Genomic DNA, 23,582 nt, shown 5'->3' with positions numbered 1-23,582 from the left:
AGAGCCTCCAGTGTAATCAGGCGGGGGTGGGAGTCAATTGTTGTCAAGGTGACTGTTCAGCGCCTAGCATTCAGTTGGACCTCTCAACCCAGGCTTTCCACACTTTGTAGCCTGTTTCGGCTGGGAAGAAGAGGCACTAGTCTCTGCTTGCGACTAGTGTAGTATAGATCTTATTATCTGCCAAGTCCTTCTTGTTAGCGTTTATCCCTGAATATGGAGGCTCTATCAATCAGAAGTTGCCCCCGCCCCTTTAGCGAGAGGCACTAAAAAATATCACGCCTCTTGTCTTGGGTCGCTGAACTGAGAGAGATCTTATCAATTAGAACCGAGGGTGCGCAGATTTCATGGGTTAAGCTAATTTCAGTGATTGGGTCGCAGCTGTGCTCCTGAAGGTATTTCAGGCTGCCTGCGTGCGCTCCTCCCCCAACGCTTGATTGTTAGCTTGAATGGCTGGGTGAGGTGCCCCGCCCACGGAGAGAATCTCCCAAGTAGGGAATACCACCCTGGGGCCTCTCCCGCTCCCCCCGCTGCTGGCGGCTGGGGCGCACCGGGCGCAGGATGATGGGGCACCCTGGGTGTGCGGGCCAGCAGGGCGCTCTGGGCGCGTGGAATGCCCAGGGTACACGCGCGAATGGGGTGCTCCGGGCACCGGTGGCTGGCGACTCTCACTCGCAGTGCGCGGGCCACTGGGAACGTTAGCGGTGCTTGCTCTGCAACTGGACCGGGCACGCCAGTGGCTGCTCGCCGCTCCGGAGTGTGGGCGGTGCTTGCTCTGCAACCGAACCGGGCACGCGCCTGCGGCTGCTGCTCGTGGCTGCTCGCGGCTGCTGCTCGCGGCTGCCGAGTGTGGGCTGACTCACCACAGGCGCTCTCCCTCACGGCTTGAATGAACGTCCCTGCGGTAGCTTCCTCCACACCCTCGTCTCTCAGATTCAAGTGATAACAGTCCTTTTGCTTTCAGTTTGTGTGAAACTCCGGAATGCTCCGAGGATAAATTTTCCTGTTTCTAGTTCATAAATTTGTTGTGATTTTGGGGAGATCTGTCGGACGCGCTGCTCACGGCGCCATTTCCGTGACGTCACTCCTCAGTGCTCATTTGAAAGAGCAGTTTTTCTTTTCTTTCTATACATCTGTGCTAACATTCTGTGATTCTTAGAGAATAAAAATTCTGAAGAGCAAAGCCCAGAGCCAAGAACATGCAAGCCAGAAGAGGCTCTTATAAGGAAACACCATGGTCCCTGCCCACCTCAGGTTCTGGTGTGGACCAAACATGCATGGCCAGCACCATGCAGTAAACATGGCTGTGATGACACAAAATAGCACGGAGACCATTCACAAGGGGGTTGAGGTACGTATGATGAGTTGGATTTAATCAAGCAAATTATTTCTTGGTTATGGCACCAGAAGTACAGACAATAAAAGGAAAAAAAAAAAAGATAAGTTAGGCTCCATGAAAATTAAATACCCTTTGACTATCAAAGGATACCATCAGAAGTGTGAAAAAAGATCCTAAAGAATGGGAGGAAATATCCACAGTTGCACATTTGATAAGGGGTGGATATCCAGAATGTATAAAGAACTACAACTCACCAACAATAAAACAAACACCTGATTTAGAAACAGGTAGAGGAGGCCTTGGCCAGTTGGCTCAGTGGTAGGGTGCCGGCCCAGTGTGTGGACTTCTCAGGTTTGATTCCTGGTCAGGGCACACAGAGAAGTACCCATCTTCTTCTCCACCCTTCTCTCTCTCTCTCTTTCTCTACCCCTCCTACAGCCATGGCTTGATTGGAGCTAATTGGTCCTAGGCACTGAGGATGGCTCCATGGCCTCCACCTCAAGTGTTAAGAATAGCTTGTTTGCTGAGCAATGGAGCAATACCCCAGATGAGCAGAGCATCTCCCCTTAGTGGGCTTCCCAGGTGAATCCTGGTTGGGGTGCATGTGGGAGTCTGTCTCTCTGCCTCCCCTCCTCTCACTGAATGAAAAAAAAAAAAGAAACGGGCAAAGGAGCCTGACTGGTGGTGGAATAGTGAATAGAGCATTGACCTGGGATGCTGAGATCCCAGGTTCAAAACCCCCAAGGACATCAGCTTGAGCACAGGTTCACTGGCTTGAGTGCAGGCTTACCAGCTTGAGTGTGGGGTTGCTGACTTGAGTGTAGGATCATCAACATGATCTTGTGGTTCTACCACAATTTTCTTTTTGTATTTTTCTGAAGCTGGAAATGGGGAGGCAGTCAGACAGACTCCCGCATGTGCCTGACTGGGATCCAACCGGCATGCCCACCAGGGGGTGATGTTCTGCCCCTCTGGGGCGTCGCTCTGCTGCAATCAGAGCCATTCTAGTGCCTGAGGCAGAGGCCACAGAGCCATCCTCAGCGCCCGGGCAAACTTTACTCCAATGGAGCCTTGGCTGTGGGAGGGGAAGAGAGAGACAGAGAGGAAGGAGAGGGGGAGGGGTTGAGAAGCAGATGGGTGCTTCTCCTGTGTGCCTTGGCCAGGAATCAAACCCGGGACTCCCGCACACCAGGCCGATGCTCTACCACTGAGCCAACCAGCCAGGGCCTCTACCACAATTTTTAAAGCCCCAAAGGTTTCTGTCTTGAGCCCCTATGTGTCTGCCAAGACAAAAAAGACAAAACAAAACCACAAAAAAATGGGCAAAGGAGTGAAATTGACATTTCTCAAAAGAAGATACACAAATGGCCAATAAACACTCAACAATCCTGATATCACTAATAATTTTTGGGGAAATGCAAACCAAGACCACAGGGAGATATCATCTCACAGACACACATGGGCTGGCTACCATCAAAAACCAAAAACAGGCCCTGGCCAGTTGGCTCAGTGGTAAAGCATCGGCCTGGCCTGCGGGAGTCCTGGGTTTGATTCCTGGCCAGAGCACACAGGAGAAGCTCCCATCTGCTTCTCTACTCCTCCCCTTCTCCTTCCTCTCTGTCTCTCTCTTCCCCTCCCACAGCCAAGGCTCCATTGGAGCAAAGTTTGCGTGGGCGCTGAGGATGGCTCTGTGGCCTCTGCCTCAGGCACTAGACTGGCTCTGGTCGCAACAGAACGACGCCCCAGATGGGCAGAGCATCGCCCCTGGTGGGCATGCCAGGTGGATCCCAGTCGGGCACATGTGGGAGTCTGTCTGAACTGCCTTCCTGTTAACAACTTCAGAAAACTACAAAATACCCCAAAAAAAACAAACAAAAAAACAAAACAAAGAAAACCCCAAAACAGAACAATGTGACAGCAGAAATAACAAATGTTGGGAATATAAGATGCTGTAGCTGCCACAGCAAACAATTTGGCAGTACTTCAAAAAGCTAAACATAGAATTTCCATGGGATTCCATGCCTAGGTATGTACCCCAAGAGTCAAAAGCAAGGACTAAAAACATACTTATGCACCCATGTGCACAGCAGCATCATTCACAGCAGCCAAAAGGCGGCCTCAACCTGAATGTCCATCCACAGATGACTAAGAAACAAGCTGTGGTCCATCCATAGAGTGGAGTATTATGCAGCCATAAAAATGAAGGAAAGTCTGACACCTGCTACAACACAGATGAACCTTGAGGACATGATTCTCAGTGAAAGCAGCCAGACACAGAAAGATAACTACTGTGTGATTCCACTCATATGAGGAACCAGTCAAATGCAGAAAGATAGGAAGTAGCTTAGAGGTTTAGGGGTGGGGAGGGGGGGTTTAGGAGTTAGTATTTATGAGGACAGTTTCTGTTTGGAGTGATGAAAAATTTTTGGAAATAGTGGTAGCGGTTGCACAACATTGTGAATATAATCAATGCCACTGAATTTATACACTTAAAAATGTTAAATATATTTACCATGATTTAAATTTTTAAAATTTATTTTATATTTTAAAATTTTTCTTTTTTTTTTTTTCAGAGACAGAGAGAGAGAGAGAGAGGGATAGACAGGGACAGACAGACAGGAATGGAGAGAGATGAGAAGCATCAATCATCAGTTTTTTTGTTGCGACACCTTAGTTGTTCATTGATTGCTTTCTCATATGTGCCTTGACAGTGGGCCTTCAGCAGACCAAGTAACCCCTTGCTTGAGCCAGCGACCTTGGGTCCAAACTGGTGAGCTTTTGCTCAAACCAGATGATCCCGTGCTCAAGCTGGCGACCTCAGGGTCTCAAACCTGGGTCCTCCATATCCCAGTCCAATGCTCTATCCACTGCACCACTACCTGGTCAGGCAAATTTTTATTAAGTGAGAAGCAGGGAGGCAGATATACAGACTCCCACATGCACCCCAACCAGAATCTACCCAGCAAGCCCCCTACTGGGCAATGCTCTGCCCCTCTGGGGCCATTGCTCTGTTGATTGGCAAATGAGCTATTTTTGTACCTGAGGTGAGGCTATGAAGCCATTCTCAGTGCCTGGGGCCAACTTGCTCCAATTGAACCAGGGCTGCAGAAGGGGTAGAGAAAGATACAGAGAGAGAAAGGAGATAGAGAGGGGTAGAGAAGCAGATGGGCACTTCTCCTGTGTGCCCTGACCAGGAATTGAACTCAGGAGATCCACACATAGGGCTGACACTCTACCACTGAGCCAACCAACCAGGGCATACCACAATTCTTAAAAATCAGTAATGTAATAGACCACAAGACATTGATTTGCACACTTTAAATGAGTGAACTGTGTGATACATTAAGTATATGTCAATAAAGCTGTTAGCCCTGGTCAGATAGCTCAGTTGCTTAGAGCATCATTCCAAAATGCAGAGGTTGCTGGTTCGATTCCTGATCAGGGCACATACGGGAACAGATCGATGTTCCTCTCCCTCTCTCTGTCTCTCTCTTTCTCTCTCTCTTTCCCTCTTCCCTCTCCCTCTCTCACTGAATTCAATAAATAAAGTTTTTAAAAATAAAATAAAGCTGTTAAAGGGGGGGGATCAGTGCAACCTTCATGCAAAGGCCCCTAAATTTTAGGACGGGGTTTGATGAATTGGAGACACTGGGCAGTCTGGGACTGGAGCCTGGCAAGGGTGGGTGGGGAGTTCAGGGATGTCTCTGCTGCTCTCATGACACCCCCAGCCCTGCACTGTGCCTCCAGTAGCCCCTCTGCAGGCTAGTTGTGCACTGAGCATGTGGCCTCCCCTTGGAAGCCAATTTTCCACACAGCGAAAATGTTTTCTCTTGCCCACTTTAGCAGATGGTCTCCTACCTCGGCCTGAATTGAGAAATCACACAGGGGACAGATGGCCTCCTTGGCAATGTCTTCCAGGCACGTAAGCTTACAAACTCACCTCCATCTTCACCCTCGCCATTTGACTTCATTGTTGCTGTGCCCTGGAGCTGGCCAGGGATACCACCAACAGGGCAATTGGCTCAGATGCTGCTCAGGAAGTATGAGGGAGGGAGGAAAGAAAGTAGGCAGTTTTTGAGGGCTTGGTTGAGGCTTTTTGTTTCCTTAACACCCTTATCTGCTCTGTTCCCTCCACCCTTCCCAAAAAGGAGACTGCTGAGATCCAAGTCATCCTGGTGGTTGGCAGTAGAGGGGGGTGGATTCCTAGCTCACAGAGGATGAATTCATAAGTCATGGCAGGGACTCAGGGCCTGGACTTCCACAGTGCAGTCCTCACTCAAGTGTCCCCTGATTTAGACAGCAGAAGAGATTCTTCTGGGAAGAAGACGTGACTTGGGTCTTCTACGGATTATCAGAAATATGAACTTCACCTGACCAGGCGGTGGTGCAGTGAATAGAGCATCGGACTGGGAAATGCAGGTGTCTTCTTGGAGAAACTGAGAGTTGAAGTCATTATACAGGTTTCAAAGATCAGACAGTTCCAGACCATTTATTTGAACACCAGGAGGGGTAGGGGCGGGGCAGGTGGGGAGCCCGCAAGGAGGGGTAGGAGCCGGCGAGGAGGGGTAGGGGCGGGGTGGGGAGAGGAGCCAGCGAGGAGGGGTAGGGGCAGGGTGGGAAGAGGAGCCGGTGAGGGGGGGTAGGGGCGGGGTGGGTGGGGAGCTGGCGAGGAGGGGTAGGGGCAGGGTGGGGAGAGGAACCGGTGAGGAGGGGTAGGAGACAGCGAGGAGGGGTAGGGGCGGGGGGGGGGGAGCCGGCGAGGAGGGGTAGGAGGTGGCGAGGAGAGGTAAAAGCAGGGGGGGGTGAGCTGGCGAGGAGGGGTAGGAGCGGGATGGGTGGGGAGAGAGCTCGGAGTGTGTGGACTGGCAGCCACTCTGCAGCTGTTCACCGGGGACCCAGTCCCTCCCGTGCGCCCGAGTGAGGGAGAGGAAGAGATTCCCTTAGACACAGGCGCACACAGCTGGGCCCGTCTCTGGGAGGCGGCTGCAGAGTGGGCTGTGACAGCGCCCGTCATGGTGAGCGAGGAACCCGCACACCTTGGCACCGGTGGCTCCAAGACCCAGGAAGGAAAGAACCCAGGCACACAAACACTTTTGGGCAGACTGGGAGAGAGGAGGCCGGCCAAGCAGCTGTCACTGAGGATGCCACGGGATGCTCTGTCGTCATCATTCAGACGCGCTGGTACCGGCGGGGGGGGGGGTGCGCCCCCCCCCTCCCGCAGAGCCGCTGCGGGTCCCAGCACTGCGCTGTCTCGAGTTCCGGCAGCCGCCCGTGCTGTGCCCGCGCCGTGGGAGCGTGCCCTGCCGAACCTGGCTCCAGTCTCCCAGGGAACTGCAGGAAACACTCCCTAAACTCCACTACCTACTTCTCGCCGGCTTCCTTCTTTTCTCTGCTCCTGCCGGGGACCTCGCAGCCACCGCCCGCCATGTCCTGCGTGAGGGGCCCGCTTGCCTCTTTCTTTCACGCGCGCACGGACAGCCCTGCTCGCTCCCATTCATGCCGACTGGCTCTGCGCCGCGCTGAAGCCGGGGCAGCCGAAACTTGGATTAACAGCCCCCGGGAGTGCTGGAGCCGCCCAGTGGTCTGGTGTGACCCGCTGCCCGGCCTCGCATCCTGGGTTCGCTCCCTCCCGCACCGCGGCCACCACCGCCACCGCCTCCAACGCCAAGGAGAATGGTGAGCTGGGCGTCCGCCTCCCGCTGGGGATGGGATCTAGCACAGGGCAGAAACCGCTAGATTTAGGGTGAAGTGACAAGGGGGGAAATCAATTAGGGAAGACAGACCTGGGATGGCAGCCACAGTACTTTTTTGAGGCGCAGTACTGCTGGGAAATGCCTGGGGAAGACTTTTTTTTTTTAATATATTTTTTTTTTTACAGAGAGAGTGTGTCAGAGAGAGGGATAGACAGGGACAGACAGAAACGGAGAGAGATGAGAAGCATCAATTATTAGTTTTTTTTTGCGCGTTGCAACACGTTAGTTTTCATTGATTGCTTTCTCATATGTGCATTGACCGAGGGCCTTCAGCAGATGGAGTAACCTCCTGCTGGAGCCAGCGACCTTGCGTTCAAGCTGGTGGGCTTTTTTTTTTTTTTTTTGCTCAAACCAGATGAGCCCACCCTCAAGCTGGCGACCTCGGGGTCTCAAACCTGGGTCTTCTGCATCCCAGTCCGATGTTCTATGCACTGCACCACCGCCTGGTCAGGCATAAATAAATTTTTATTAATGTTAATGGGGTGACATCAATAAAGCAGGGTACATATATTCAAAGAAGACGTGTCCCGGTTATCTTGTCATTCAATTATGTTGACTCATACTCATCACCCAAAATCAGATTGTCCTCTGTCACCCTCTATCTAGGTTTCTTTGTGCCCCTCCTCCTCCCCTTTTCCTCTCCCTCCTGCCCTCCCCCGCCTCCCACCTCCCCCCCACCCCTAGTAACCACCAAACTCTTGTCCACTTTTATGTCCCACCAATGTATGGAATCATGTAGTTCTTTTTTTCTGATTTATTTATTTCCCTCCATATAATGTTATCAAGATCCCACCATTTTGTTGTAAATGATCCAATGTCATCATTTCTTAGGGCTGAGTAGTATACCATAGTGTATATGTGCCACATCTTCTTTATCAGTTTTCTGTTGAAGAGCTTTTTGGTTGTTTCCATGTCTTGGCCACTGTGAACAATGCTGCAATGAACATGGGGCTGCATGTGTTTTTACATATCAGTGTTTCTGAGTTTTTGGGGTATATACCCAGTAGAGGGATTGCTGGGTCATAAGGTAGTTCTAATTTTAGTTTTTTGAGGAACCACCATACTTTCTTCCATAATGGTTGTACTACTTTAAATTCCCACCAACCGTGAATGAGGGTTCCTTTTTCTCCACAGCCTCTCCAGCATTTGCTATTACCTGTCTTGTTGATAACAGCTAGTCTAACAGGTGTGAGGTGGTATCTCATTGCAGTTTTGATTTGCATTTCTCTAATAACTAATGAAGATGAGCATCTTTTCATATATCTGTTGGCCATTTGTATTTCTTCCTGGGAGAAGTGTCTGTTCATGTCCTCTTCCCATTTTTTAATTGGTTGGTTGGTTGGTTTGTTGTTGAGTTTTATGAGTTCTTTGTATATTTTGGATATTAGGCCCTTATCTGAGCTGTTGTTTGAAAATATCATTTCCCATTTTATTTGGCTGTCTATTTTGTTGTCAGTTTCTTTTGAGACATTCGCTGGGGCTTGAGGTTAAACTAGTGCAAGATGGGCACGAGCGAGGTGATTCTTCGGGTGAATTTAGAGTCATCGGTGTCAGTGTGTGTCTTGCCCAGAGGTGGGTGCAATGCTCTGGGCTTTCTTTGAACTGTGCTCAGCAGAGTTTGGGGGCTTGCACTGGGCCACTTCCCGGGGTGCCCTTGGGGGCTGTCACTTGCTGTGCAGATGGCTTTGGGAGAGGTAGGAGTATGTGAGGCCCGAGCTGATTGAGGGCAGAGGACAAGCAAGGATTAGTGAACTTGAAGGTGGGGTGTATTCTCCTCCCCAGCCTGTCCCCACTCCTCTCAACTGCAATCCTGGCCTCCTGGTAGCTCCTGTTCACGCAACCCTCCACCCCACACACACTCACTCACACACTCAGAAGTTGGATGCCACCGAGGGGATTGTCATATAATTACTACTAAGAAGTGCGCGAGATCTTGTGACTCGCTGGAGCGTGAGACTCCTGCTTTTAGAACTTGTGTGAGAGCCTGTTTTCCAGACGAGTGGAATGAGAGCCCAGCCTTGGGTGGATGCCTCTACCTGGCGTTTGCCTGTATCTGTGTACAAATGGTCCTTGATTAAAGTGATTGAATGAGCAGCAGGGTAGACTTCTTTACTTTAGGAATGTGAAGTCACTTACCAGTGAATTGATGGAGACACCCAAAGATATTAAAAGAAACATAATGATGGGAAGGAAAATGTTGCTTACATGTTACTGCCTCCACTGCAGGGAGTTTTAACAATGGAGCAATGAAAACTGCTCTGGCCCCTTTCAATTACTCTCTGCTCTTTTAAAATAGTCTCTTCTCAATTAAGAGAATATATAGAATATCATAAATAATGTAAAACAATGTATTTAAATAACTGCCTAAATCAGATTACCTGGGAGACTATGAGCATAGTATTCAGTGGAGTTTCACACAAGTACTAGGATCATGGTTTGTAGATTAAGCCAGACCTCATGCTTAGGTTTTAATACTGGAAGTTGCTTCTCTTTGACATCTCTGTGAGAAGGTGTGGCTGACAAGGTGCTGATTATGCCTGCATCATTGTCCTTATCATTTTGCAGGCATACACAGATGTTTTTGAATGAATAATCTTCTTACTCACTGAATTTTCACTCATTCAAAAAGTATTTATTGAGCCAATGAGCACATAATATACAGAGCTGAGCTGGTTGTTATTTTTTTATTAATTTTAATGCATTGATAAATCAGGTCAATATGTTCAGGGAAAACATTTCCAGATTATTTTGACATTTGATTACGTTGCATATCTCTCACCCAAAGTCAAATTGTCTTCTGTCACCTTCTATCTGTTTTTCTTTGTGCTCCTCCCCTCCTACCACCCCCTCTCTCCTTCTTTGCCCTCCCTTACCTTCACATTCTTGTCCATGTCTCTGAGTCTCATTTTTATGTTCCATCTATGTATGAATTTATATAGTTCTTTGTTTTTTCTGATATACTTATTTCACTCCATATAATTTTATCAAGGTCCATCCATGTTATTGTAAATGACCCAAAGTCATTTCTTATGGCTGAGTAGTATTCCATAGTATATATGTACCAAAGCTTTTTAATCCACTCATACATTGATGGACACTTAGGCTGTTTCCAGATCTTCATTATTGTGAACAATGCTGCCATAAACATGGGGGTACATTTCTTTTTTTAGAACAGTTCTATGGTTTTCTTAGGGTATATTCCTACAAGTGGGATAGCTGGGTCAAAAGGCAGTTCAATTTTTAATTTTTTGAGGTATCTCTATACTGTTTTCCAGTGACTGCACCAGTCTGCATTCCCACCAGCAGTGCAGGAGGGTTCCCTTTTCTACACATCCTGGCCAGCACTTATTCTGTGTTGTTTTGTTGATGAACACCATTGGACTGGTGTGAGGTGATATCTCATTGTGGTTTTAATTTGCATTGCTCTAATGATTAGTGATGTTGAGCATTTTTTCATATGCCTATTGGCCATCTGTATGTCCTCTTTGGAATTGTGTCTATTCATTTTTTTTGCCCATTTTTTGATTGGATTGTTGGTCTTCCTGATGTTGAGATTTACAAGTTCTTTATAAATTTTGGTTATTAACCCCTCATCAGACGTATTGTCAAATATGTTCTCCCATTGTGTACTTTGTTTTTTTATTCTGTTCTTAGTGTCTTTAGCTGTGCAAAAGCTTTTTAGTTTGATATAGTCCCATTTGTTTATCCTGTCTTCTATTTCACTTGCCTGTAGAGATAAATCAGCAAATATATTGCTGCGGGAGATGTTGGAGAGCTTACTGCCTATGTTTTCTTCTAAGATGCTTATGGTTTCATGCCTTACATTTTGAGTTTATTTTTGTGAATGGTGTAAGTTGGTGGTCTAGGTTCATTTTTTTGCAGGTAGCTGTCCAATTTTCCCAACACCATTTATTAAAGAGGCTGTCTTTACTCCATTGTATGCCCTTACCTCCTTTGTCAAATATCAGTTGTCCATAGAGCTGTGGATTTATTTCTGGGTTCTATGTTCTGTTCCATTGATCTACTCCAGGCTGTAAAATCTGACCCAGAGATTTGTTGTCTTTTCTATTTTCTCAGAGTAAGTGATCTTTACTTATGTACAGACATAGCATTGACATAGTTGAAGCTATGCCATAAATATAGTTTACTTTTCCTCTAATTATTTTTATTTTGTACCTTTCTTATCAAGGAAAAATATCCCAGAATTTTCACACTAGTTATGTTGAGACACCTGGGAAGCTGGAGACACAGTATTGTAAACTAAAGGTAAGTTTTGACTAACTCTCCTGTGTTCTGTTCATGGAGAACCTGCTTCCCTCCATACAACTCTGCCTTAACTCAGAAAGCTCTGAGTTTGGCCCTGTTTTGGTTTTCTTTTAATTAGATTGTATTATTTACTCTGCAGTTGTTCATATGTAGTATAATATTTTCTTAATGGATCAGAACCACTGCCCCAGGAAGTTTTAAGTAGAACCTGTCTGAGCTATCATGCTTTACAAAGCAGTGGCTTGTTTGTGTGCTCTGAGACACCATACTGAAAGTTTGAGGTTGATTAGGAGGTGACTTCTGTGTTCTTCATTTCTATCACTCAGTGTTGCACAGGTAGGACAAGCCCAGGATCATTTTTTATCCAGGGAGCCCCACAAAGGCCTGGTTAGTTCCAGCTTTTAGTTAAAATTGACAAGGGCTCTCTCTGGGTGTCCTGTACCAGACTTGTACTACATTTAAGTCAATGGAGAAGCACCCAGAGATGTAAAAAGAAAGACAAAATTCATTTCCTGAATTATTCTTTGCTTGGAATGCAAATGTGCTATCTTCTGTAGATGAAAGGCTGATGGTTTCACCTTGTAACCCTTGATTTGTCTAGGGAACTTCTAGCTTCTGGATGAGGCACCTTCAGAGCCTGCAGAAATTTGTTTCCAGAGCTACAGCTGAGTTGATTTGGTGAATGAGAAGGAAGAGGAGGAACTAGCATATGATTGGAGTAACAACAATACCAATATCTCGGCCAAGAAAAATTACTTCTCTGTGAGTCTAGCACAACATGCCTGTCATATTTCTGTAATAGCAGCAGAAGGAGACAGAGGGTCTAGTCTGCTGAGAGCTTGGGTTTCTGGGTTTGCATTCTGCTAGGTAGAAATAAGGATACTGTTTAATGCATCTGCGCATGGGAGAAGTGGATGTGGAGAGAGAGAACTCGAACACTATAATGAGTTTGTTTAGAAAGGCAGTGTCTTGGGTTCACAGAGCAGCAGCCTGCAAGTTGAGTCATTTCAGAAGCAACATAGCTTGTGGTTAAGCTTATAGTCTTTGAAGTGAGCTAATTCTAAAGTGACTTCTTATTCCTCTGCTTACTAGCTCTGTGACCTTGGCAAGTCATTGAATCTCTCTGGACCTCTATAAAATGGGATAACAGCACTACTTTAAAGTGTTGTGTAAAAGATTCAGTAAAATTTAATAAGCTAATAATAGTATTGTTTAACTGAGGCCTCTCAGAAATGCTGAATTCTCTAATTTATTAAAAAAAATTTTGGTCTCAATCTCTTCATTTGTGAAATGGGAAGGAAAATTCAGCATTGGACTATGTGACAGTACTTTGTATTCTTTTCAGTGCAAGATGGACACAAGTTAATAGGGTTACTTTTTGGTATTTTTACTATTTCTACATCGCGGAGGATTTTAAAACATTTTGTAAATCCTATGCAAATAGAAAACTTTTTAACTAACATTTACATTATATATCTTTTTTGTTTTTTTATTTTATTTTATTTTTTATTTTTTTATTCATTTTTTAGAGAGGAGAGGGAGAGACAGAGAGAGAGCAGAGACAGAGAGAGAGAAGGGGGGAGGAGCTGGAGGCATCAACTCCCATATGTGCCTTGCCCAGGCAAGCCCAGGATTTCGAACTGGCAACTTAAGCATTTCCAGGTCGACGTTTTATCCACTGCACCACCACAAGTCAGGCTATATATTTTAATTCCATGAATTTAGAGTTTATTTTAAAATATAGGCTTTTCCTGAATAGAGAGTGGCATAGGATTCTTCTGAGGTAAAGGAGACAGAATAGATATAATAATTCCTAAAACAGTCTGTATGAGAACAGACTATATAGATATAAAGAAGGTGCTTGGAAAGCATCAAGGGAGAGGGGTCAAATCTGATAGAAGAGCTGGCATCTAAAGTAGGTCTTGTAATGTTAATAGAATTCAGAGCCAGAAGAGGACACTACAGGCTGTGGGAATAGTCTTAGTGAAGCCAGCCACTCAGGGCCTCGGGTCCACTGGTGTGTCAGGTCCTGTGTTAGGTGGGTACAGGCATGAACTAGCCACTCTAGCCCAGTTTTGTCCTTTCTCTGCTTTCAGTGCTCGTCCTATGTTCCCTCACTTACTCAGGTCTGGTGTGGGTCCCACATCCTTTGTGAATCATTCATCAGTAATTCCAGTATATTTGCTCCTTTCTGAAATTTTTTGGCATGTACTGTTCATGCATCTCATTTTGGCTGTAACCCAGTGCTGTAGGCTTTTAAAAAGTAGGGCAGGAAACAGAGCCTTTTCTTCACTGATACTGTCCCTTTAATAGTGCTTATTGCATAAACCTTTATTCCATTTTCAGGAGTTGAGAATGGAACTGGAGGAGAAACAGGATGTGTTTCGGTCTCTACAAGATCCAGCAGAGCTGCTATCACTTGAGAACCACCCAGCCAAGCAGACTGTGGAGGTATGGACTGGGGGGTGTGTGAGGGCCAAGTGCTCAGAGGCAGTTGTTATAAAAGTGTTCAAATCAGTGGCTTTGTTCTGCTGAAAGACCTGGAGGAATGATGGGAACATTTGTCTTGGTCTTCTCCCTTTTTGTCTCAGCCCTCAAAAGACTGCAAACAGTTAGATGGTCTAAGAAGAATACTATGAAAAACAAGAAGGGATATTGACTCCTAACTTCACGGGGAAAATGACTTGGACCATATTTTTTCATGTAACTGCCCAGACAGATCCTCTTGTTGATGTGGTAGCATTTCCCAGAGAGGAAAGATGGTAGAGGAACTCAGGAGGGGTTTGTTTATGCCTGAGTTTTGCTGCCTAGATCCTTTAGTTGCAACTGAGTGTGGAGAGGCCTTTTCTGTGTAACCCCTTTTTACAAGACCATGTTAGATAAAAGACAAGCCTCTTGCTTACGGGAAGCACTGAGCAGGTGCCAATCAAGTACCTCCATGTATCTTCTGTAGTCCTCCCTATCCTTAGGAGATTGTACTTGGAGGAGAGCATTGTGCGTGTATTGAATGTGTTGATTTCATGCTGCTCTGCCTGTATTTGGTGGTTGCAGGCTTACAGTGCCGCTGTCCATTCCCAGTTGCAGTGGGTGAAGCAGCTGTGCTTGTGTGTCGAGCAGCATGTGAAGGAGAATACTGCTTATTTTCAGGTATGTGGGCTGTGTGTTTCTCTGCGTGCGTGCCTTTGTTTAAGTATGTGTGTATCAGAGACTGAGGAGAATATTTTCATTCTGGCAAGAGATTGTGTGTGCACGTGCATATACATGGGGAAGGCAAAGTTAATCTCACCTGTGTCAGTTAGCTTCTATTGTATAAACCAGCACCCTAAAACTAAGTTGCTTAAAACAGCAATCATTTAGGTAGTTAATGATTCTATGTTTTGACACTTAGGGCTCTGCTCAGCTGCGTGGTCTTCTCATCTTACCTGGCTGAATCATGACTGCAGGCAGCTGGCAGACAGGCTGGGGTTGGTGGGTCCCTAACAGCATCACTCCATGTCTGACGTCATCTGAGGTGAGGAGCTACAGGTCTGTACACAAGTCTGTAGCACCCAGCAGGTTATTCTGGACTTCTCCATGTGGTGCCTCCGTCCACAAACAGCCAGAGAAAGGGAGCCCCAGAGCACCAGCGCCTGTCTGCTGCCTTGCTTAGTAACAGGCCAGTGGCCAAAGAAAGTCATGTGGCCATGCCCAGCTTCCAGGGGAGGAGAAATAGACTCCATCTCTTGATGGCAAGACCTATAGAATAACAGGGCCATTTTTTTTTCTACAGTCTCTCACAGAATGAAGGATATGCTATTTGTATTCAAATGAGGGTAGGCAGAGACAATAAATTATTATCTCTTTGGTTTTGCCCTAAGTTAAATATTCTTCCTGATGATTTTGTAATTATACCAACAAATTAAAACATTTGATAACTCAACATCTAGGCTTTTGGGAACTATACCTCACAGCCCAGTGCTGTCCCTAGTAAGAAGTCAAGAGGAATAAGCAGAGCTTTCTGGGGGGGGGGGTGAAGCCAGCTGACTTTTCCACAGTGCTCAGCAGGCTTTGTGCTAGTCACCAGTAATAGTTCTAGGCCACAGCATCATAAAAGCTCCTGTTTATACTTTCATGGCCATTGTAATGAATGCTCACTGAGTCGAGAGAGTGTAATCGGCTCTGCTCGGCTCTGCGCAGTAGGCTGTCTCAGTTAAGGCCTTGGTGTTGTGTTGTAGTGAGCACAAGGTACCCCTCCCATCTGTCCCCACAGTTCTTCAGTGATGCATGAGACCTGGAGTCTTTCTTGAGGAACCTCCAAGACGCCATCAAGTGGAAATACTCCTGTGACCATAACACCAGCTTATCCCACCTCGAGGACCTGGTCCAGGACTCCATGGTGGGTGTTGCATCAGTGGGATGATTACATAAAAAAGCTCTGAGAAACAGGGTAAATCTATCAGCTGCTGCTGTTTATATATCCTTGAAAGCTCCAGGCAGTGGGTCATTGTTTTTATGTTTGGCTCACATTCAAATAGAGTTTAATCAGTTTGTTCCCTTTCCTTTTTTCCTTTCTTTCTTTAAAGACATTGCTAATAAGATTCCTTTGGGTACATTATTGAAGTAAAGGCCTAGTCATCTCCCCTGAGCCTCTTAGCACTCATCATACTTTCTTTGCCTTGTTCCTGTCTGTTTCAGTTATGTAGTTGGAGCCAGAGATGAGGTGTAGAGCAACAAAAGTAGGGTTGAAAGGGATTAACTGACATCAGATTCTTCTTCACTCAGAAAACCCCTATGAAACTAGACTTGAGCTAAATTTCTCCTCCTTGGCAATTTTCCTTTGGTAATGATGAGGTACTAGAAAATTGAATTTAATTAAGGACATTAAAATCTTACTTAGAAGTAATGCTATATTTTCTAATTTATTTATGTAGCAATATTTACTTTAAAAAATAGTATTGCATTTAGTATTTATCCCAAATCAATTTTACCTTCATTTCCTCCAATGAACTATCCCTTCAGGAGTGCTGTAATGAAATTAGCAGCAGGACTATTTCCATTTATTGAATGTCTATTATATAGAGTTGGCAAGACAAGGCTCAAGGTACATCTCTCAGTAAGATAGAAATATGTTTGTAATAGAGAAATTACTTTTCCTGTAGGAGAAGCCGGGGGACCCTCACACTTCAATAGAAGATTATAAATAAGAAAAGCAGAATAACTCAAAACAATGCCATTTGTTTTGTGGGTAAGACTTGGGCACTTATGAATGTTGGTTGGTGGCTTTATATATATATAATATAAATATATAATATATATATATAGTTAGAGGAATTATATATATATAGTTAGAGGAATTATAAACCTATGAATGAGTTTGCATTCAGTGTTTCACCTGGACAGATAATCTGTTAATTTGGAATGAAGGGTAAAAACCTGACTTTTCAGATGTTGTCTCTACAATGTCTCTTTTGGAGGTACTTCAGGTATGAAGGAGGATTATAATAATCCTTGGCTGTTATCTCCTCCCTCCCACAGAGTACCTTCCTGTCATAGGGTAACTCCTCTGCAATTGTTGTCATATCTTCTCTTCTCGAGGGTCGCTGCTCTGTTCCCTCCTCTCCAGGTCAGGGGCATCGGGTTGGCGGCATCCTCGGGGCATGGAGTCACCTGGGTCTGCTCCTAAGGTTGTCCTCAGCTTTCCTCAGGTTCGGGAGCATCTGTCCTGGCTTCTGGTTCTTTTCAGAACTTTTACCACGCTGAGCACTTGGTGTCTCGAGTTTGAGATATTTGGCTATGGGTTAGACAGAAATTGACATCTTTATTGCAAGGCAAATGACATGGGTGGATGAGCTAGCAAGTATGGAACAGTGAGGCTGTCTCCCTGATAGATTCCATTCCTCTTTGTTAACTAATAAGTCAAAGTTGTATTTCTTCCAATCATGCTCCCCAGGACAGACACAGGTAGTTTATTTAAGCATTTCTTTTTTTAACTTGCATATTCTTAATTCCTTAATGACATTTCATAACATTATTAACTCTTTACTCTCATTACATTTATTTCCATCCTAAGAAAGCCCTCTTCTGGGGAGTTTTTGTACCTTGAAACAGGCTCAAAACATTCTGGTTAATCTTTTACGTTAATGGAATTGGCAGTAGATCGCTATCAATTTTGTTGACAAGAGGTTCATTAGTTTTTAAGATAATTGGGTTTGCAGAGACTTGAGAGTTTTAATTTTGCGTGGTACTGCTTTCAAACCAATCAAATTTACATGATTGTCACACAGCAAGGCACTAAAAGGTGAATCCTAAATCATTTGTCGCAATGCCTTCACCAACAGTATTAATTTGTAGATTGTTGGTTGGAGAGCTAAGATCTTTCTGGAGAAAGTTTGACTCAATTTAAAAAAGTAAAACATTTGTGGTGGATATAATTTAAAATTTTTAAAGAACTTAACTCTAGCTTTTCCTAAGCAGAAGGCAAGAATGGGCTTTTCCCATTGAGAAGTTGAATAACAACAACAATAACAACTTGGTTGTTATTGTTTTTAATTTCTGTGTTCTTTGAACTTTATTTGCGGAAATCCTTTGCTAGCTTTATAGTTGTATTTGGCAGCTAGAATTTCTTTTTGTTTTATTTTTGTCTTTTATTTTTATTTTTTGCATGCAGCTTTTATGGTTCCTTGAAAGGGCACAGGGAAAAAGCTGCAAAATTTGAGTCCAAATGCACTTGGTGGAAGACAGAAACAGTCTCTCCTTTTTCCTCTACCCCGGTGTTTCTAAGATGGCTCTACCAACAATTCTTGAACTGAGAAATGACATTCTCTAAGGGAGTGGAGCACTCAGTTTTTGTTAGTCACTCTGAGTAGCAACATTAGTGTCTTTTTTATTTTCTTCTCATTTTGTAGGATGAAAAGGAGCAGCTTATACAGTCCAAGAGTTCTGTTGCCAGTCTTGTTGGGAGATCAAAAACAATTGTTCCGATAAAGCCATGAAGTCCTGACCATGTGCTAAAGAGCGCCATTTCTGTGCAGGCCAGCTGTGACTACCGGCAGAACGAGGTAAGGAGGGGGAACAGGTATTCTGGCTCTAAAGGGAGGTGAGGGACAAGGGAAGCTTCCTCATAGAGTTATGACAGTAAGAAAAAATCAAATGATAAAGAGTGGGGTTTTTTGTCTGTTTTTTAAATTTTTATTTATTTATTTTTTAAACAGAGACAGAGAGTCAGAGAGAGAAATAGACAGGGACAAACAGGAACGGAGAGGTGAGAAGCATCAATCCTTAGTTTTTCATTGGGCTTTGCAACACACCCTAGTTGTTCATTGATTGCTTTCTCATATGTGCCCTGACCGCGGGTCTTCAGCAGACCGAGAAACCCCTTGCTTGAGCCAGCGACCTTGCATCCAAACTGGTGAGCTTTTGCTCAAACCAGATGAGCTCACACTCAAGCTGGCAACCTTGGGGTCTCGAATCCTGGTCCTTCCACATCCCAGTCTGATGCTCTATCCACTACACCACCACCTGGTCAGGCAAGAGGCTTTTTAAAATTTAGAAATTTTTAAACTTTTTTATTTATTGACCTTAGAGAGAGTAAAGAGAAAGAAAGGGGGTGAGGGGAGGAGCAGGATGCGTCAACTCATAGTAGTTGCTTCTCATACGTGCCTTGACCAGACAAGCCCAGGGTTTCGAATTGGTGATCTCAGCATTCCAGGTCAATGCTCTGTCCACTGTGCTACTACAGGTCAGGCTAACGTTTAGAATTTAGACATGCTCAAATTTCTTCTGTCATTTTCTTTTAAAAGCTTCAACTCTATAATAATAATTTGCTCCTGACCTATGTGATTGGCTTCATCATCTACCCAGCTGCCTAAGTGGTGACAGAAATGGTACTTGGTAGCACCTGGGAGATACCTTTGACTTCTCTCTCATCCCCTATGGCTAGTAGGACTGCCAAGTCAGTACTGACTTATAAATAAATATCCCTTAGCTGTTCCTTTTTCTATCCCAATTTTTTTTCACTTGGATCATTTTATCAGCTTCCCCATCCAATGCTTTCTTTTTCTTCTTCTTCTTCTTTTTCCAAGTGAGAGGAGGGGAGATAGAAAGACAGAGTCCCACATGTGTCCTGACAGGGATCCACCCAGAAACTCCTGTCTGGGGCTGATGCTCTTCCCATCTGGGACCATGGCTTACAACCGAGCTATTTTTAGCACCTTAGGTGGAGGCTCCCCAGAGCCATCCTCAGCACCCAGGGCAATGTCCTCAAACCAGCCGAACCATGGCTGCAAGAGGAGAAGAGAGAGAGAGAGTGAGAGAGAGAGAGAGAAAAAAGAGGGAGGGGTGGAGAAGCAGATGGTCACTTCTCCTCTGTGCACTAACCAGGAATTGAACTGGGACATCCACATAATGTGCCAACCATCTACCACTGAGCCACCAACCAGGGCTCTAATGCATTCTTTATCCTACCACCAGCATGATCATTTACAAAGAATTGTCACTCTCCTCCTTAAGTCCTACAGCAATTCCCCTTTCTATTTAGAAAGTCTAAATTCCTTAATATGGCTTCAGATGTCTGAAGAATTTTTCTTTACGTCTCTGGCCAAGGTCATGTCTCTTCCATGCATTCTCAGTAAATTTTATTATTCACACAGTATTGTAACTGTATACCCCTTGAGAATATGTGGAATATAGACCATGTTTGTCAGATTTCCATTTTACCATTTTTATCTCTAGTAGCCTAGCACACTGTCAGGTACATGGCTGGCTTGATAAATATTGGTTATACAAAAGAATGTATGAAATTCTCCTGCACTTTTCTGTCTCAATATTTGTCTATAAAATAGTGATAACACCAGGTTACTTATCTTCCAAGAGAAACTCCTGATAATTCCAAATACTTAACTGTTTTCAAGGATTTGGGTGGGATGACAGGAAGGGAGGAGGAGGAAGTATCACAAAAGCAAAGTTGTGAGTATTCATTATGTCTATTTCATTTTTATTCTACTGGTTGATTATGTGAGAAATTGCTCTTGGAGGTCTTAACAGTTTCCTTCTACCCTTCATTTACTGTGTTATTTGACATGTACCAGGCATTTCATAAACACTCGCTTTCTTGATTTATTTGACATCTGTACCATATCCTGTGTTTTGTATTTTTACATGTTATCTTTTTGTCTGAATCAGGAACTCTCCCTAAGTGATGGCAGATCTCCAAAATGATTTTTTCTTACAGATTTCATAGCCGTGAGGTCAGGCCCCAGGTTATAATGGGTTGTTGATTTATCCATTAGCAATTATTTCTAAATTTGTCTCTTCAGATCACTATATGCAAGAATGACAAATGTGTATTGGAAGATAATTCACAGAGGACCAAGTGGAAAGTGATCAGCCCCACAGAGAATGAGGCAATGGTGCCATCTGTTTGATTCCTCATCACTCCACCCAATAAGGATGCCATTGAGATGGCCAGCAGGTGACTTTGCTCAGCTGTCCCTGTGTGCTTCCACCTCTGCTGTTTGTCCTGGGAGCACAGATATAGGGACAGTCTGCATTTATGATCTTTAACAGAAGGACCAAATTTTAGTTTCTTTTGGGAAAGACCTTCTATTAGAATTTCAAGTCTTACTCTCCCAGCCACAAGTAGAGTTTCAGTAAATGCTTATGTTCAGTTGAGACATTTTCTTTTTAGTTGTTTTTTTTTTAATTCATGAGAAAAAGGGGAGGCAGAGACATACTCCTGCATGTACCCCAACTGGGATCCACCGCAGCAAACCCACTAGGAGGTGATGCTCTGCCCATCTGGGGCCATTGCTCTGTTGCTCCAGCCGAGCTTTTCTTAGTACCTAAGGAGGAAGCCGTGGAGCTATCCTTACTTAGTGCCTGGAACCATCTTGCTTTAACTGAACCGTAGCTGCTGGAGGCAAAGATAGAGAGAGAGAAAGAAGCGAGAGGAGGTGAGTGGAGAGGCAGGTGGTCACTTCTTCTATGTACCTTGACCTGGAATTGAACCTGGGACATCTACATGCTGGGCTGATGCTCTACCACTGAGCCAACCGGCCATGGCTGGGACATATTTAGTAATAATTCTTTTTTTAAAAGAATTCTTGGTTATAAATAGCTTATTCTCAGATTGATATTTTAATGATAGCTAAATTTTTTCTTTAATTTATATTTTATTAGAGTAATATGTACATATTTTTGATGGTTGAATTATACCAAAGAGTTTATAATAAGACCTACCAACCACCCTCCCCATCCCAGAGTTCTGCTTTCCAGAGTCAACTATTTTCAACTCTTTGAAGCAGATTTTTCTGTTTTTAATTCCAAGTTTCTTAATCATGTGTTTTTTTTCCCTATTTTCTGATTTTTTTCAACTTTGTTGACTTCCTCCTCTTGGAAATTAACATTTAGCTTCCTACACATACACCTGCATACACTTCTTTTTCCATCTTCCAAATGTAGTTATGTCACAAGTTTTGTTTAAATTGATACTTTTGTGTTACCACATTAAATGGTTTATGGCTGAGCCACAGGTTGATTACTGTGGGGGATTGCTGTGAGGTGTCTTCTCCTTGGGCCTTTCTGCTCTGAGCTCATCCTTAGCCACTCTCCTTGCTTGTGCTTGGCTCTGGTACTCTCATTTTTTTCCTGTTTCTCAGGCACCCCAAGCATACCCTTGCCTCAGGTCCTTCTCTTTCTGTGAATATTGATGGGATTTACTCCCCTACTCACTGCCTGTCAATTTCTGTCTCCTTTATTCATCTTTCTTTTTCTCCATGAAACTTAACACAAACTAGCAGATAATATATTTGTTTATTGCTTCTCCCCTCCTCTTAGAAGTTCCAAAAGAATAGAGGTTTTGTGGTTTTTTTTTTTCTGTTTTGTTTACTTTGTAGCTTTAGCACCTAGAACTAGTGCTGGAACATAGTAGGTGCTCGGAGGTGGTTGTTGAAGGAAGAATGAATGAGTAGGTGATTGAAAATATGTATAAGTAGATTACTTCATTTACTTTCTTGTATGGCTTCATGTTTCCTTGAAAGTGATAATTGTTTTGCTTTAAAGTTTGATTAGTTTTTGTCTATTTGCATATTACAGATGTAAGGCCAGTGGCCATGGCCATGCAGGTTTAAATTGGATTTGGGCAGACTTAGGTAAAGGAACTGTGGAGCCAAAAAATGCTAGGCCATTCTGTTTATTAGAGTCTTGCAACAGCTGATGAGCAAGCCAAAAACAGGCCAGGGTGGGGAGAACCCCTTCCTTGGCAAACTGTAGCAAACAATAGCCCTTCCCAAGCTGGCAGGCAATCCGCAATTTGCAATCTGCTGCCCTGAGGGCAAGCGCCCGCAGCCTTTCCTAGACTAGACACACCTGGCTCTGCCCTGTACTCATGCACCAATCAGGCAAAGTACAAGCAAGCAAGCATACACACTTACCACACACTTTTTTGCCCAACAATGACTTTATTTTCAAGCTCTCTTATATTTCTCTAAATGACATCACAATATGGCCAATCACCATTGATAATTTTCATTTTTATATTCTCTTGGAAACATCTCTTTTGGGTCATCCTGTCTTCCTTTTCAGTCTGAATCTGCGGTGCAAGCCTGCTTCAGTACTGCCTCCCTGGCTTGTACTTCATCTTCATCCCGAAGATCTTCTCTACCTCTCTTCTGGGCTGGACCCTCTGGTTCCTAGAAACCAACTCATTTGTTGGTGTATTTCATGGATTGGGAGAGTCCACTCTCTAGGAACCTCCTGAGAAAAAGTCCATGGGAAGTAAATTTTTTGAGACCTCTCATATCTGAAACTGTCTTTCTTCTCCCTTCATAATGAATTGTCCAGTTATGAATTTCTATAACATGAAGGCACTGTTCCACTGTTGTTTAGCTTCCAGGGTTTGCTAAACTGTATTTTGAGAAGTACAGTTCTATTCTCATTCTTTATCTTTCTTTTTTTTAAGTTTACTTACCTATCAAATTCTCCCTTTGTAGTAGTGAACAGTACTATGGTTTTGACAGATGCACAGAATTGTATATCCTCTCATACAGTCACAGTACAGATTGTTGACCGAGGGCGCACCACGAAGACTCTAGACCCAAGTGTGTGGGTAAAACAGAAGAAAAAGTTTATTACACTCGTGAGCGGGCTCAAGGCAAGGAGGTGGCCAAGAGCACTCTCAGTCTTTTTGCAAGGGCTTTTATACTTTGGTAGGCAAGCAAGCAACCGTTTACAGAAGCTGAGTTGGCAGTTAG

At 44.3% G+C, this 23,582-nt stretch overlaps 1 pseudogene; it reads left to right on the top strand.

The window, feature by feature from the left end:
• Positions 1 to 11,092: 11,092 nt before the first annotated feature.
• Positions 11,093 to 23,582, top strand: part of LOC136386970 (microtubule-actin cross-linking factor 1, isoforms 6/7-like) — a 54,037-nt pseudogene continuing 41,547 nt past the window's right edge.

This window comes from Saccopteryx leptura, unplaced genomic scaffold, assembly GCF_036850995.1.
Source record: "Saccopteryx leptura isolate mSacLep1 unplaced genomic scaffold, mSacLep1_pri_phased_curated manual_scaffold_27, whole genome shotgun sequence".
In the NCBI taxonomy this organism is placed as follows: Eukaryota; Metazoa; Chordata; class Mammalia; order Chiroptera; family Emballonuridae; genus Saccopteryx; species Saccopteryx leptura.
Note: the sequence above shows the minus strand (reverse complement) of the source record. Positions and strands in the feature narration are given on the sequence as shown.